This window comes from Triturus cristatus, chromosome 9, assembly GCF_964204655.1.
Source record: "Triturus cristatus chromosome 9, aTriCri1.1, whole genome shotgun sequence".
Classification (NCBI taxonomy): Eukaryota; Metazoa; Chordata; class Amphibia; order Caudata; family Salamandridae; genus Triturus; species Triturus cristatus.
Window position 1 is genome coordinate 842,778,467 of NC_140592.1, and position 14,371 is coordinate 842,792,837.

The 14,371-nt window shown below is 45.8% G+C and overlaps 2 protein-coding genes across 6 annotated transcripts in view; one reads left to right on the forward strand and one right to left on the reverse strand.

Annotated features, from left to right (window-relative positions):
• KLC1 (kinesin light chain 1) overlaps positions 1 to 13,467 on the reverse strand; it is a 412,248-nt gene extending 398,781 nt beyond the window's left edge. For all 5 annotated transcript variants that reach the window (XM_085626290.1, XM_085626289.1, XM_085626286.1 and 2 more), the window contains exon 1: positions 13,330 to 13,467. The gene's annotated coding sequence lies outside the window, so the exon portion shown is untranslated. The remainder of the gene's footprint in view (positions 1 to 13,329) is intronic.
• Positions 13,468 to 13,581: 114 nt separating this feature from the next.
• The window catches only part of BAG5 (BAG cochaperone 5), a 331,752-nt gene continuing 330,962 nt past the window's right edge, over positions 13,582 to 14,371 (forward strand). The window contains exon 1 of the mRNA XM_085626293.1: positions 13,582 to 13,767. The gene's annotated coding sequence lies outside the window, so the exon portion shown is untranslated. The remainder of the gene's footprint in view (positions 13,768 to 14,371) is intronic.

Consider the following 14,371-nt stretch of genomic DNA (forward strand, 5'->3'; position numbering starts at 1 on the left):
TCACCGGAGCAGGACTGTCCCTCTGCCGGAATCACCAATCCAGTGGGAAGGTTGGAGTTGCGCTGGACGCTGTGGGGGCCTGATTGCCGGGACTGCGAGGACCAGGGTTCTCTCTGCGGATTTCATCGAGCACACCTGGTTGCTCTTCTCGGCCCCGCCTCCCTCCACTACAAAACGACTCGCGGCCCCCGCTTCGCGGGAGCCGCTCGTGTGCTGTGAGTGTGACCCTGTACTCACCGGAGCAGGACTGTCCCTCTGCCGGAATCACCAATCCAGTGGGAAGGTTGGAGTTGCGCTGGACGCTGTGGGGGCCTGATTGCCGGGACTGCGAGGACCAGGGTTCTCTCTGCGGATTTCATCGAGCACACCTGGTTGCTCTTCTCGGCCCCGCCTCCTCACGGTAATGACTATTGCCATATAGACATCCGCCCACACACGCTAGCGGGATGCGCACGGGGCGAAGCCCGGGCCAAGGGCGGGCCCGTTGTAGCCCGTTCGAGCCCGAAAGAGCCCGGACCGGGCCACCTCTCTTTCATCCACGGCCCAACGTATAGGTTCTAACTGAGCTCATCATATACATTGTTTGCATTTTGTTGGCCGGCAGGGTTTAGCGGGTATAGCGGGTGTTAGGCTATTGTATGACATAGCTGCGGGTGTTCCAACGCTCTTCTTCCATATACTTTGTTTTAAGCGCAATGGCTACCAAAGTGGGCAGGAACCATGCTCATAATGACAATCTTACGGGCACTCTAGACAATTTCATTATCAGAGCTAATTCAGTGATAGACCAGGGCATAGTTCTTATGGAACGTAGAGTTTCGCAAGAACTTGCACTGGCCAGACGTTCTTCCCTGGGTCCTTTAGCCTCTGCCTGCACCCCCCGAGCTATTGAGAGTACTTCCAACTGCCCAGGTGCCAAACCATCCACACTCCCACTGACCCAATTCATAGACGACACACCACAAAGCGATACTACGAGCTGTGACGAATTGCTAACATCACCAAAAGCCAGATCCCCTCCACCACTGTGCTCAGGTCCTACCCTGCGAAACAAGAAGGATAAAACTCTGGTGACGCTTCCCAAAATCAAGTCCAAAGCTCCTAGTGGGAAAAGAACCCACCCCGGGGGAACTAAAACTATAAAGCGCCGGGAAAATACAACCACTGTAGCTTCCACTATGCTCACTGAAGACTCCGAGCCCTGCATCCCGCACCCAGATCTTACTCCTCTTACGGTTGATGTAAGTGCCCGTCCTAATGCCTCGCTTCAAGCTGATGGGGCTGTAACAATTTTTCAACTAAATTCATTGCTGCACACCTTACTAGATCCCCTGACAAAAAGGTTAGACAGCATAGCAATCCACCTGGCACAGCTTGAGACTTATACCAAGGGTGCATTTGGTAACGCCCACAACAACACACACTTGCAATGCTCCTGCCACTGCACCGTCAATAGTAGGACGGATGGGATAACGCATGCTGCATCTTCCAATCATTCTAATACCCAGCCACTGACCAACCCCCCTGTAACAGTTCAGGCAGCTCCTGATAATATTTCCAACCCCCCCCCCCCCATTACAACACGAAGACAGGCTCTCTGACACTTCACATCCAGTTCCCAATATTCCAGCATCTGCTCCTGCGGCAAAAGGTAGTGTCAATGGAAGATCGTCAAGGAGGGGAGGTATGGGAGAGGCACTTGGGCCCACTACGACAATTGATTTACCCACTGAATCGTGCCCCTATGTGGTCATACTTACAGGGGTTCCTGAAATTAGTGAAGCTACTACAGAGGATTTTAATTTTCTAAAGAACAAGACGATGCAATGGTTGTGTACCCATAGGCCCCTGCCCCCCCACGTTAGAAGTGAGATCATCATGGTCAGAAGGGTGGGTTGGATAGGACACACCCCCAAAACTCTACAAGGTGACTGCGTTAGTCAACTTCAGGGATCCTAGAACAGTGGAATATATCTGCAGGTGGGGATCTTCCCGCTCAGAAACCAAAATCGCAGTATTTCCACTCACTTCTTTTTACCCTAGTGAATCTACGATCCGGCAGGAAACAGAATGGACCCATGTACCCCACTCTCGATGGGGGCGTGGCGGGGAAACAAGGCGAGATGCTCATACCTTGCCTCGCCCTTCCATCCCCTTTTATAACAGGTTCAGCCATTTAGATCAGGTAGACTGACTGGTTAGGACGACAAATGGAACCCGGGTTTCCAACCAGAATGAGGTAGCTCGTGAAGGTAACATGCTTTCCTGCAATAGGGAGTTTCCTTCCCACCTTGGAGGGACCAGTATTGGCTCCTCCTCAGAGAGAATCGGCTGCAGTATTAGTGAGCAACATCTCACAGTAAAATTAGTCAATGCTAGTACTGCTCCCGCGCACCCCATTGAATCCAACCCACTGGAGAGTCTATCCCATTCGCCTGACCTTTTACCCTCACCCATGAGCCACGTACAGCACATGACCATAATTTCCTGGAACGTGGCGGGATTAAGTACCAAACTTAAGTGCCCTGAATGGGGCACCTTTGTAGATACTTTTGATGGGATTTTATTCCAAGAAACTTGGGCTAGGGAGGGAGCCCACAGATTGGGGTTTGTGGCCTTTAATACCCTGGCGCGCTGGGGAGGCGTCGGGCGGCCTTCCGGCGGCCTGACCACGTGGGTTGGTATCCACCTGGGCTGCAAAGCAGAACCAATTCAGACCAACTCGGATGACATTTTATGTGTCTTAATGACATGGCCATCCTCCTTTAAACTGGCACTAATCAATGTCTATTCCTGCCCCACAGCATTGGCAAAGGAATCAAACACTATTAGGGAACTATCAGTTTTTCTCGATTCTCTGAATCGGGAAATTCAGTATATAATTGCAGGCGATTTCAACTGCCACTACGAGCCCTTAAAAGGGGTGAACGAGGGGGCCCTGATGGAAGAGGATGAGTTCTGGGGAATCCCTCCCTGCAATTCCGCTCCTGCAAAGGCTTGGTCTCCACTAGCCACACAGATTATGTCCCTTACCCTCCATAATTCGGTTAGGGCGGTCAATGGTAGGAAACCCTCGGACATCCCCTCTAGGTGTACGTATAATAAAAAAGACCACGAATCCCACCTAGACTATGTCATGGTCGAAACCAGGCTTTGGCCAAAGATTGTGGATCTGGAGGTATTGTTCAGGACGGATAGTGATCATAATGCCCTGGTGTTAAAGATGGTATCCCCCCATGTCTCAAGGAGACCTACTGAAGTGCCAATTGACCCTGGCCTTGTTTTATCCACCAATAGGCGGCGTGTCAAATGGGCGAAACTGCGAGAGAAGAGGGATGCACTCTCTAGCCTATATTCAACCATTCTCCCTTTCCTCACCACGGCAAGGGACATCTGGATTACAGGCGAGTATCCTGTTCCATCTGTGAACTTGCTTACTCTTCACCAGGATCTGGTGGATACGTTAGCTGATACTTTTAATCCAATTGTAACATCCAACAAACCTATGGTGCCCCGCCCTTCCTCCTGGTATAATGCTGCGTGCAGGAAGTCAAAAACTAAACTGCTAAATGCAATTAAGGATGGCACTGATAGTACAATTATTCGTGCTCTTAGACGCTCCTACAAGGAAGTAATGGAACAGGCAAAAATTGCCTGGGACTGGGAGCGCTGGCACAATCTTGCCTCTGCACTTACTAACAAGGAATCGCGGAGATTTTGGGCAATTGTGAACACAGGGACTGCTGAACCCCGCAATGCAATAGAAGTAAACCTAGATCCAGGGGTTTGGGAATCCCATTTTAAGTCTCTTTATGCAGTAACTTCCGATTTAGATGTTCTGCCTATACATTTACACACACCTGGAGACGATGAGGGTGTGATCCTGGAATCCACCCATGAGGATATCACCATTGCCTTGGGAAAACTGATGTGGGGCAAAGCACCAGGAATAGATAAACTTCCCGGTGATATGTTCAAGGAACAACCTATGATTTAATACTATCCTGCGAGGTGCAGAAGTCCCAGGCTCATGGTTGGGAGCTGAAATTATACCTATTTTCAAAAAGGGATCACCCTTTCTCCCAGTAAACTACAGACCCATCAGCCTCATTGATGTCCCCCAAAAAATATTTGCACGACTTATTCTAGATCGTTTGCAAGAGTGGATCAATGAGAATAAAATTCTGTCACCTTACCAGGCTGGTTTCAGGAGCAAAACATCTACTACTGATCAGATTTTCCGCTTAGTTATGTTGTATTGGAAGACAGTCATTATAGAGGGTGGCAGCCTCTATATGGTGTTTGTTGATCTCCGTTCAGCATTTGACACCGTGCCAAGGGGGAAACTGTGGGCTGTTCTCCGGGACCTGGGAGTACCCTATGCACTATTGGAAATACTAGTGAGATTGCATACACAGAATTTTGCACAGGTCAGGTGTGCGAGGGGAGGAGTTTTGTCTGCGAGGTTTCCGGTAAACAAGGGAGTTAGGCAAGGGTGTGTCCTTGCCCCTACCCTGTTTTGCCTATATGTGAATGGGTTGATATCCTGCCTGGATGCAGTATTAAACAACGACGCACCTAGGCTGGCAGGCAAGAAGGTCACGGCCATAATGTTTGCCGACGACACTCTTTTACTATCTAAGTCACCCATGGGGATACAGCGCATACTGGATGGGTTCCATGAATTTTTCATCGATCATGGTCTACAGATCAACGTAGACAAAACTAAATTCATGATTTTTAATCCCTCACCACGCACCAGACCCCCTCCTATTTTGGATACAGTCTCGTTAGAGAGAGTGCAGACCTTTCAATACCTAGGTGTCACACTGAGCGAAAACCTTTCCTGGGCTCCCCATCTTTTAAAATCACAGCTCAAACTGACCCAAACAGCGGGCGGAATATTGAAAATGAATAATGCCTCATCATACAGGCCCATAAGCCCAGGGCTTGAAATCTATAAATCCAGGGCAAGAGCAGCGGCCCTGTACGGTGGGGAATTATGGGGGCATGTTGTGAGTCCCGAATTAACCAAAGCGGAGAATAGATTCATGAGGCAGCTGCTATTGCTCCCACAAAGTACTCCTCTCATTCCTTTAAGGCTCGATTTGGGTTTATTCCCAATTCAGGAGGAACCATCTATAAAACCCCTTAGATTCTGGAGGAGATTATGGCTAACTCCTGAACTTATACAATATAGAACCGAACTTCAGGAAGTACTAAATTTGAGTAAAGCTGTGCACATTCCCTGGCTCTCCTATGTCAAACATGAACTAATGTCAATGGGCCTTGCAGACATGTGGCATCAGCCAGCAATTGCCTGCAGTGAGATCTCGGGGAAACTGCTTACTCAGTCTTATAGATCTAGACGTACTAGTGCATGGTTGCATGACTCATGTAATGGTTCTATGGTAAATTCATTCTTAGAGATAAAAACTGTATACTCTTTTGAGGATTATTTGAATGCAATTTACCCTGTACTGGCCAGAAAGCTATATATCCAATGGAGGTTTGGTTGCCTCCCTCTAGCATGCCTTACAAACAAGTGGTCTAGTTCCGGCGTTTCCAAATGCCCAGGCTGCGGTACGGACATAGAGAATGACTGTCACATCTTATTCTTCTGTCCTATGTACAGTAGAGCCCGGAAGTACTGGATTGTACCGATCTGCAGGAACCTGGGCTTCCGCAAATATGCAGATGCACTTAGAATCTTTAAATCGAATACAGCAGGTCATATTGTGTTTGCACTCTCAAAGTATCTTCATGCATTTTGGATAAAAAGGAGTTTTATAATTCGAAACAGTGCCTAGACAAACCTGGGTTTATCAGCTCTAAATTTTAGTACTGTTGTTTTACATTGTGTATTTTAATGTACTGTGTTTTATATGCTGCTTTTATGGCCGAATCAGGTCGAAATAAAGTATAATTGAATTGAAAATGTGAATTGTTTATTTGTATATAAAAAATACAAATAAAGAGGATTCGAGGAAAAAAAAAACACATTTGAAAGAACAGGTGAGAGCAAGGAGCCCTGGAGAACACTACAGGCGAGAGTGGTAACTATAGCTGTTATAGACAGAACTTAAAATACTTGGGTAAATTCAGAAATAATTATTCAAACCCTAACTAACACAAGGTCTGTCTGTCCAAACTCTCTGAGGCCACTGATCAAGATGTTATGCTTATTTTGATAACCAGTTAATAAATCAGGCAATATCAGGGCTGCAACATCATAGTCAATGACTGTCATCTGGAGAGCTTCTAAAACTGAAACACACACATGTCTGGGCGCCATGATGTGGTTGAAATCCCACCGGAAGAATGTCCAAGCAGACATTGTGCTCAATTAAATCCCTAAACTGAGGCATGCAGTTGGAAAATTAAAAGAACATTACAAGGAATCTAAAATTCACGTGAAAGCTTTGTTTCAATGGATGGGAGTACTACATTTTCCAGCTTAGAGAGAATAACCTAAGAGAAAGGTTACAGTACTACTCAACTGGAATTTTCAACAGGGCAGGCAAAAAGACTGGTTTGCACCATTATGTTCTCCCCCACTTACAAGTTAATATATATCTCACTTCAAATAAAAATGCAAATATATGACGTTATATTTTTCTCGGTCTGGCTTGGGGGATATAATCAACTGGCAGTATTATTCTTTTAACTACTGATGCAGTTATATATACGTATTGATAACTAAAACCATACCAATAAGATTCACAGGCCTAGAGCCTTGGAAATGACAGTTTCGTACAGTGCAACCTTTGAACTGTCCCAGTAAAAGTGTCTAGGGGGAATATTAAATAGTTGCAGCCACTGTTTTGCTGAAAAAATGTTTCTACTCTCAACTCACGAGCAGCTCTTCTCCGTCTCAAGTGGCTAAGTCAATGAAATTAGCAGGTTGAGCTCTGCATCAAAGACATCTCTTTTCTACTTCAAATAGTTAATGCTGCATCTTCAGTTCCCCTTTTGCATAGGTTGATATTTGTGTACCTTCTATATTCTTTGTCCTGCATCAAAAACTCTGAAATATGCCACACTGCAAAGGACGCTTTCACCTACATGTCACCAATTCACAACAGACTCTTAGAATTTCAACTGGAGAATCAGAAAAATGCTGTAGTAAATCACGCTCAAAGTCACAAAACAAACTATAAATGGATAACAAGAAGAGAGGGAGACCAAGTCACAATGCAGAGAAGCTTGAAAGTGGTCAGGAGATTTAGGTGGGCCAGTGGTCCAAGATGGAGGATGTGTTCTCTGGAGGCATGAGAAAATATATCTAAATTATTCAGGCAAATATAGGTCTCAAAGCTATCCTTTCCCCAAAAGGAGAATCATCATGACCCACACAGTATACATGGTCCTTACAATAGTGGTACACATCAAGAGTATGTCGTGGGAATACCTGTGATCAAAAGGAGCAAAACAAATAAGAGAAGGGTGAAACAAGTGTCAAGAGATCAGAATACGTAAAACCAACCCCTAATTCAAAAAAGAACAGCAAGCATACAATGTGGTAACTAAATGACTTACTTTGTGCCTCTCCTAGCAAAAGAGAGTCATGACCAGGACTTCAGCAGTAAGAAACAATCACAAGAGAAGCCCATCCTAAAGGAACGCAGTAGCAAAAACAGCAGTAAAAGAGAAAGCCAAAAATTAGAATAGGTCTACAAAACATGAAGAAACTGGAGGTAAATTGGGCTGGAGGTAAATAAAGCAGATGCCTTGTCCACTCACAGATATTCCTAATTTTTTTTTAAAAACTAACTTAATATGTAAAATTATAACGGACAAGGTAATTTATAACAGAAAGTACCACATTTCCTCTGACCAAAAACCACTATCATATCTTTGTGGAAATATCATGGCACTTGCCCATGACAGGGGCAACCAGGCCGGCTGCAAGAATTTTATAAATTACATAACATAACAATAGACTTGGGCTACTGCTAGATATGAACACAGAGGATATTGCAAATTCTGTTTTTATCTCCTTAGACCTAATTCTGGTCTATTTCCACTCCGGGTTCCAGGTCAGTCAGTTAGCCCTCACACCCATTGGCAATTACCTTATCATGCCAAAACATATGACTGATCCAATGTTGAACTGCTGTGTTGGGCAACAACGCTGAACTGTCAATGTGTTAATTGTACAACTAGGTTCACCAGTTTTTATCTTCCCATATATTCTTAATATTTTTCTGGTTTTAATATTAAAGTCCCTTGGTTTTTTTTGTTTTTTTAATATGTTATAATCAGATATACGTAGAGTCTGAGTAACAACAAATGTTTAATAAAAGAGCATGACTTCTCTGGTGAAGGGGTAACCTGGAATTCGGGGGGACCTTACCTCTCTCAGCAGCAGGCCAAGTGGCCCTTCTTAAAATGGTGACTCTCCCTCGGTTATTGTACTATTTTCGAACCTTACTAGTCTGGATACCCGCGTCGATTTTTAAACACCTTCAATCAATGATCACAGGTTTTATTTGGGCAACTGGCAGGCGACGGTTGGCACTGAAAACTTTAATGCGCCGGAAGGCGATTGGCGGGCTGGCGGTCCCTGACTTTGAGACATACTATTTGGCAGCCCAATTAAAGTGGCTTACTCAGGCAGTGGGGCTGGAACTTCGGGGCCTGGCTGTGCGAGCTGGGGAGAGGGTACCGAGACAGGTGCTGTCGTCTATTATGTTACAACTGCCATTGCGACCCCAGACGCTTACCGCTGAGCTACGGACGTTTCGGCTATGCTGGAACCGGAGTCAGCGAAGGGAGCCGACTGAGCGACCCTAGGCCCCGGAGATCCCTTTAGCCATGTGTACTGCTTTTCTGCATGGGGGCAATTGGACCGCGCTGACTGACTGGGGTGAGAAGGGTCTATATATGATAGGTGATTTGTACGAGGATAGTACCCTCATACCCTTTGATACACTGCGGGACAGGTATGATCTTCCCCGTGGGGATTTTCTTCTTCATTCGGCCTTGGTCTCGGCCATCCAAAAGCACTGGCGGGAGGGGTTATCAGAACCACGGACCTCCATGGCTTGTCAATATGTTGTTATGGCGGCGGGGACTTTCAAAGCAGTTACTTGTTTATATAGGCGTATGACGTGTGAAGTGTTGACTCCACTACGGGAACTGCAGCAGAAATGGGAAGGGGACCTAGGCAAAGAGATCCCTCGCGCGCCCGCAATCCACTGCTCATGACATCACATATTACATCACTCATGACATGGTCAGTGGCATCACTCATGACATCACTGATGACATCATCCTTGTGATAGAGTGGCGGTCGCGCAAGTTATAGTTATCTGAACTAACTATAACGGGGGAATTTCAATGTTTTTTTACGAGTGAAATGTCCAGCTAACTATAACATGTGTGAAACCTATGTTTTTTTAAGTGAATTTGCAAGGTTTTTTAAATGCTAATTCCTACCTATAACGTGTGTGAAACCTATGGGGAAGTGAATTTGTAAGGTTTTTTAAATGCTAAGTTATGTATGTTTTATTATATATTTATTTTACAATAAGCTACCTATGTATATAGTTATAGATTGACTGTATCCTGTAATATGGAATGGCTTGTTTAAAATGTTTTTTTTTTTTTTTAAAGGTTTCTGCGCGCACCCCGCGATTTTTTGAAAAAAAAAATGTTTTTTTCACCCTTCGGGGTCCTTCAGGGACCCCCTGACAAAGGCTAGGGGGTCAGGAACTCTCTACCCTGCCCCCTTTTCACGTTCTCCACCTTTCTTTTTTACTGTCACACACAAAATGGCGGCCGACACTTCCTGATTTCATCCGATTCGAATGTTGACTGACATGTAACCACCAATCAGAATTACACTCGCGCACGTTATGATGCGCGCACCGTGCGCGCATGCTGCGCGCACAGTGCGCGCTCATAGATATTTATGTGCTTTTAACTGCAATTTTCTCAGGAACTACTGAACAGATTGACACCATATATGCAAAAGGCACATGCATGACTTGAGAACTACCTCTTTGCCAAATTTCAAGTAATTCTGTTCAGCCGTTCGGGCTGTACCCTCAACTAAAAGGTCCAATGGGAAAATGCATGGAGAAAACGTGTTTTGGGAACCCCCTTTTTTCTCAGCCCCCGCTTGACGAATAACCCCGAGACTTTCAGGGTAGGAGCTGACCGGAGCGCCCCATTAGTCTTGAAAAATTCGCGAGGATTCGCCAACCGGCGCCAAAGTTATTCAAAATAGAATTTTCAGATTTCCTATGGAAACACGGTCCTAACTATAACTACAGTAGAATATATATATAATTTATTATTATTATTTTTTTCTTTAAGTACAGCTTCCTCGGACCGAACAAATGACAGAAAACACTTCTGTAACATTAGTAAAGGAGTTACTAAATGCACGACCAGTCGAAAAGGAGGCCCTGTGTGCCTAATTGCAACGATATTATGACGCAAACGGAAGTAAAAAAAAAATCAAATAAGTACTAGTGGGAAGAGCAAATGTTACATTTAACTCTAACACTAGGGTTCATTTTATTGTTAAGAATATAGAATTGGGTTGGAGTGAGGGGGTGGGGATTTGGTTTAGCCCCCATCCGGATATATAAAAATGATAAAAGGCCTATTTACAGTTAGATGAAATGTCGGAACTCTGTTCAATTAATTATTACTGTAACCAAGCAGCATTTCGTCAATGTACTGGCAACTCACGCGGTTTCTAGAAATGCTATTTTTCCAATTCTAAAGCCTGCTTTTCCCGGTCCTTTGTGTGCAGTTTTGAGACAGGGAAGGAAGCATGACGAGTTTCAGAGTACCACAGGGGAGGGGAGCTGACCGGAAGGAATGATTTCCGAGTAATGTCATCCCCAGCAGGGCGCGTCTGCCATGGTGAGGGCAGAATGAGGCAGCTCTATCCTAATTAATCCCTGCTCAGGATCTACCCACGCATGGTCCCACGCCGCGCACACGTGAGGGAGCGTGTGCAGCAGGATGGGAGTACAGAAATAATTTCGAGTGTTCCTTTCTCTTTACCCTATGATTATCAGACACCTTTTCTTTTTATTTTACTACGTTACGTCTCCAGTCAAGCGAAGGCGTCTTTATTTCTATTAAATATTCGCCAACAGCCACGTCACGCAGCATAAGGCCCAATTCTGGGCCCCGCTAATCGTTTCCAGAAGCGGATCGGGCAAACAATGAGGCGCACTTCTGCACCGCGACGACTGACAGGAAACTCTGTGCAGCCAGTCCCCCGGGACGAGTGCACAACAAACCCCGTCACAGCAGCAGCCAGGACAACCGCAGCTGCACTCTCGGGCTACAGCGGTCATAGTGTGTAGAACGCAGAGTATATCCACGCACAAGGGGTTGGTTTCTTAAAATAGACCCTGGCCTGTTCCCGTAGCATCAAAGGCTTTGCACGCCGCACCCCGGATCATCAGAGACCAAACGAGTGCAGAAGGGCCGATTCCGGCCTTTACACAGAGCAATGCTCTGCATGACCACTATGCGCTAATGCACATATCCCACAAAGAGCACGATGACAGACTACACATTCATTCAATAGTCGGACGTTTTCATTATGAAAAGGTACATATATCCACTGCAGATCGCCAACATGATCAGACCTTCAGCCTCAACGGCTACACAGAGCACAACCACAGTCCTTACTGACACAGCCCCAGTATTATTAAAGTGTGCACAAAAAAATATCAGATGTTCCATGTTACTGGTTTGTATTGCGCGCGGCACATAACCCAATTACTTCTTAACAATTCCGCATATCCGGCATCTGATTAAACAGATGCGAAAACGCAGATCGTGCTTACAGCGATCTTCTAAACACCAGGTTAAGATGGGGGAAGATATACTTCATACATAGAGTTACAAAACATTACAAAAGACGCGACACAACAATAAATTAGCATACCTACGGCGTAACAAAACATTACGCACTGATTAAAGGTCAAACTGAATTGTGAACTTAAACAAAGGTCCGTTCATTCGTAGGGGAGACTGTAGAAGTCTCGAGACACTGCCTCTGACGGGGTATTCAGAAGAAGAGCTTTTCACTTTTATCTTATCAGCGCCTTGCACAAATCCCTTTTACTCTGTTACCTTTGAATACACACGGATCACCGCTTAGGCACGACCACGGAGCACAAATACAATTCACAAATAATTACAGAGTAGAGCCAGGTTATAATAACCCCAGTACAAACACACCCAGGGCACACAAATCAAAGCATATTCCCGTACGGGTACAGTTGTGCAAGGTGCCCTTTGGTTATATAGGCCCAGGTAGCTAGGCATGGGTGTACAAGGTTAAACATATTCCATCGTTTGCGCCTCATGCCATCTGTACAGATAGGTCTTATGAGGCACACAGGACCCCTCGAGCGCACAAATACAAAGAGCCACGTGCCTACATAGACCGATCCCTTACAGAGCACAATACTACTATCCTACCAGGCGCACTCCCTTATATATACGCACTTCACAATACACACAAACACACAGAACCCCGGGGGGGGGGGGAGGGGGTGAACAAATACAGGTAACTAACACACACACACTTGTGACCAAACAAGTAGTCAAGGATTGATTTATCACGCATCTCCCTCGGCCACCGCTTTTAAGTACTGAACTGTCTTTTTAACCTGCCAAAGTGTGTCGGTGTGTTAGACAAGTTGGTTTAAATTCACTGAATCAAAATGACAACTCACAACATGAAGACAAAACACTTCTGTCTAAGGGCATCATACATCTCAATAGGGACACACACAGCTAACTCTAAGAATAAGTATATGCTCCTACAGGCACCCTATGAGTAAACACACGCACTGATCCATAGAAGGCACAAATCAATCAACACATGTACATACACAAACATAAACAGGTCTATCTCCGTTATAACAGAGACCCCCCCAAGCGCATTGAGGTACCAACAACGCTCATAAATCCGTCAGCTCACATCATCCGCCCAGGGCCATCGCAAGCACATATCCAGGTCGGAGTATACACAGATTCATATGATGAATGAGCCCTACGAAAATATATTAATTTAAGGTCGCTAACACCCCATAGACAGCAGGCTCCCATATTCGTACGCAGAACCCAAATGACAACAAACCCTGCACTCAAAGGGTCCTGTGAGAGAAAATCTCTGTAAATCTCACACAGGTCCCCATGGCGACCGATGGCTATCACAACACACCCATCCAACTCCCTGTGGGGTCACAGACCATCTCGGTGACGGCCCCCTACGATAACACACAGGTCTCCATGGTCACAACAGAGGTCCCAACCGCGCCCCCGCCAGGGTATGTGACTCACCGTGCTGCCGCTCGGAGCCCCTCCCCCCTCTCTGGGCTGTGCCGCTCCTGCGCGCCTAGCTCCTAGGTCAGGGGGATGATGATGTAGATATGGAGGTGCCGCCGGAGGCTTCCCTCTTACATCCCGTCGCGGCCTCCTCGGGCGGTGCGCAGCTCAAGCATTTGTTGTGGGAAAGCGCATCTTCCTCCGCCCGGCGCCGCTCCTGCCTCAGCCAGCCTTCCTCCCCACTGAAGATGGCGTGTCCTACTCCTCCCTGCCCACAATGCCCCGCTGCCATGATGTCATCTGTCATCTCTTAAAGAGAGAACGCGCAGGGTAGAAAGGGACAGCTGTCAGAAGCGACAGTAAACAAGAGCACGCGCGCTGCGGCGCGGCCTAGCGCTGCGACAGACTGCGCTCGTGCCGCCTCAGGCAGCGCTGTGGACTTAACTTTTAACGGTCAGTTGTTTTAATATAGTGATTAATGTTGTGTTAAGAGGTTCACATTTATGTAGCGCTAACAACAATTTACATGGTATCGTAGAGATTGTTTTTCTGTCTGGCCTTCCACAGTGAACTGGGTATACCCTCAATTAGCCGGGTTAGTGGTTTATAGTTTGATTGCGATAAATCATTTGAGAGTACATTCAATGTTTATTTAACAAGTGGTTTGTGTAGGTTGGCGTGAAGGTAAATTGCATTCAATCTTGGGAAACCAAGTAGTGTATCTTGTGTAGTGTATGTGTGGTTCGCCCAAAATAAACTGACCCTCACACATCTTTGTATAGTAGAAAGGCCACTTTATTTAGAACAGGTAAACTCTCAAATAACTCGGCAATTTTATTTATTTCTCTTTACAATTTAGAATACTGAGCCAAAACCATTTCTAAAATCACATTTCCCCATTTCAAAACTTTAAACCAACCTTCAAACTTCTCTGTGTTGCCTTTACCTTGTCATTCTTTTCTTCCCCTTTTTCCTACCCGTCTTCCTGGGATGCCGGGTAAGACCGCTCCTGCCTCACCCACCCCAAACCTTGCCTTTACCAATGAACATTGCCCAA